Genomic DNA, 2,500 nt, shown 5'->3' with positions numbered 1-2,500 from the left:
GATAGAGATAGATAGATGGAAATAATTGAAAGATGAGGATGATTTAGGAAAAGGAGAGAAAAAGATGGCCGAGGAAAGAGAGAGAGAGGAAGAGCGAGAGAGAGAGAGAAGAGAGAGAGAGAGAGAGAGAGAGAGAGAGAGAGAGAGAGAGAGAGACAGACAGAAGACATTTAAAAGATAAACACATGCTTCTCTGCCCTTCCGTCTCCCCCTCCCCCCCCATCCTTCTCTCGGGGAACACCTGCCTGTCTTGAGTACCCGACAGGTGTTGGGTCCCTCCCCCTCCCCCTTCTCCCACTCCTCCTCCTCCCCTTACTCCAACAAACCCTTCCCTCCTCTCTTCAACCTACCCTTACGCTCCCCCTCCTCCTCCATCCCTTCCCTCCCCCTCCCACCCTTCCTCTTCCCTCCATCCGTGCCCTCACCAACCCTTTCCTCCATCCCTCCACCTTCCCCTCCACTCATTCTTCCTTCCACCTTCCCCTGCACTTCCCCTCACCCCACACCCCTCCATCCTCAACCCACCCCCTCCCCTCACCCTTTCCCCCACCCCTTCCCCTCTCCCTCCATCCCCAACCCTTCCCCTCCCCTCCTTCTCCAACCCCACCCCTTCCCTCAATCCCTCTCCCCCTCCCCCTCCCCCATCTTCCACTTCCCCCTCCCCCTCCCCCTCCCCCCTTCTTCCCCTTCCCCTCCCCCTCCCCCTTTTTCCCCTCCCCCTCCCCCTTTTTCATACCTTCCTCGCTCCCCGGAGATCGCTGGCCACGCGTACGTTCTCTCCGTAATTGGATCTTTGTCATGGCGCTCTTCCGCTCTTGCTTGGTCTCTGTTTTGGTTGTCTGGTTGTTTGGGTGTTTGGTTGGCTGTTTAGGTGTCTGGTTGTTTGGGTGTTTGGTTGGCTGTTTAGGTGTCTGGTTGTTTGGGGGTCTGGTTGTTTGGGTGTCTGGTCGGTTGTCTGGTTGTTTGGGTGTCTGGTTGGCTGTTTAGGTGTCTGGTTGCTTGGGTGTTTGGTTGGCTGTTTGGTTGGTTGTTTGGCTGTTTAGGTGTCTGGTTGGTTGGGTGTCTGGTTGGCTGTTTGGTTTCTGTTGGATATCTGGTTGTTTGGTTGTTTAGTTATCTGTCTGTCTCTCTGTCTCTCTCTCTCTCTCTCTCTCTCTCTCTCTCTCTCTCTCTGTCTCTCTCTCTCTCTCTTCTCTCTCTCTTTCTCTCTCTCTCTCTCTCTCTCTCTCTCTCCCCCCCCTCTCTCTCTCTCTCTCTCTCTCTCTCTCTCTCTCTCTCTCTCTCTCCTCCCCCCCCTCTCTCCCCCTCCCCCCCCCTCTCTCTCTCTCTGTCACGCACATTCTCTCTTCCTTCCATCCTCTTATCCCGATCTAACCTCTCTACACTTCCATTCTACCACTCCCCCCCTCCCCTTCTACCACCAACCCTCATCCACTTCCTTATATGGACGCACCGCCTCCACCTATCTTCCACAATCATCAAAAAAAAAAAAAAAAAAATATTGCGCCTTTGTCCTCCACTTTCTCCTATCCACAACGGCCGAAAGTTTTCCTGCAAATGCCATTATTATCATCAAACCTTCTATACCTGTGGGGTCTCGATCCTACGCATTCGTGACGTTATGTAAAGGCCGTGTAGAAGAGGTGGGAAAAGAGAGTTATTGTTGTTATCATTATTGTTGTTCTTGTTATCATTGTTGTTGTTGTTGTTGTTGTTGTTATTATTGTTGTCAACATTATTGTTTTTGTTATTATTATTGTTATTATTATTATTGTTTTCATTATTATCACTGTCATTACTATTCTGATCTTTATCATTATCATAGTTACTATTATCATTATCTCCCCCCCTCATTCCGTATTCCTTTCTTCCCTCTCCGCATCCCTTCCTCTCCCTCCCTCCCTCCCTCCTTCCCTCTCCCCCATCCCTCCCTCCTTCCCTCTCCCCCATCCCTCCCTCCTTCCCTCTCCCCCATCCCTCCTTCTCTCTCCCCCATCCCTCCCTCCTTCCTCTCTCCCCATCCCTCCCTCCTTCCCTCTCTCCCCATCCCTCCCTCCTTCCCTCTCCCCCATCCCTCCCTCCTTCCCTCTCCCCCATCCCTCCTTCTCTCTCCCCCATCCCTCCCTCCTTCCCTCTCCCCCATCCCTCCCTCCTTCCCTCTCCCCCATCCCTCCCTCCTTCCCTCTCCCCCATCCCTCCCTCCTTCCCTCTCCCCCATCCCTCCCTCCTTCCCTCTCCCCCATCCCTCCTTCTCTCTCCCCTCCTCCCCCTCCCTCCCTCCCTCTCTCCCCCATCCCTCCTTCCTCCCTCTCTCCCCCATCCCTCCCTCCTTCCCTCTCCCCCATGCCTCCTTCCTTCTCTCTCCCCCATCCCTCCTCCTTCCCTCTCCCCCACCCTCCCTCCTTCCCTCTCCCCCATCCCTCCCTCCTTCCTCTCCCCCATCCCTCCCTCCTTCCCTCTCCCCTATCCCTCCTTCCCTCTCCCCCATCCCTCCCTCCTT

Source organism: Penaeus monodon, chromosome 38, assembly GCF_015228065.2.
Source record: "Penaeus monodon isolate SGIC_2016 chromosome 38, NSTDA_Pmon_1, whole genome shotgun sequence".
In the NCBI taxonomy this organism is placed as follows: Eukaryota; Metazoa; Arthropoda; class Malacostraca; order Decapoda; family Penaeidae; genus Penaeus; species Penaeus monodon.
The sequence above is the reverse complement of the archived record's forward strand: the minus strand, read 5'-3'. Positions refer to the sequence as shown.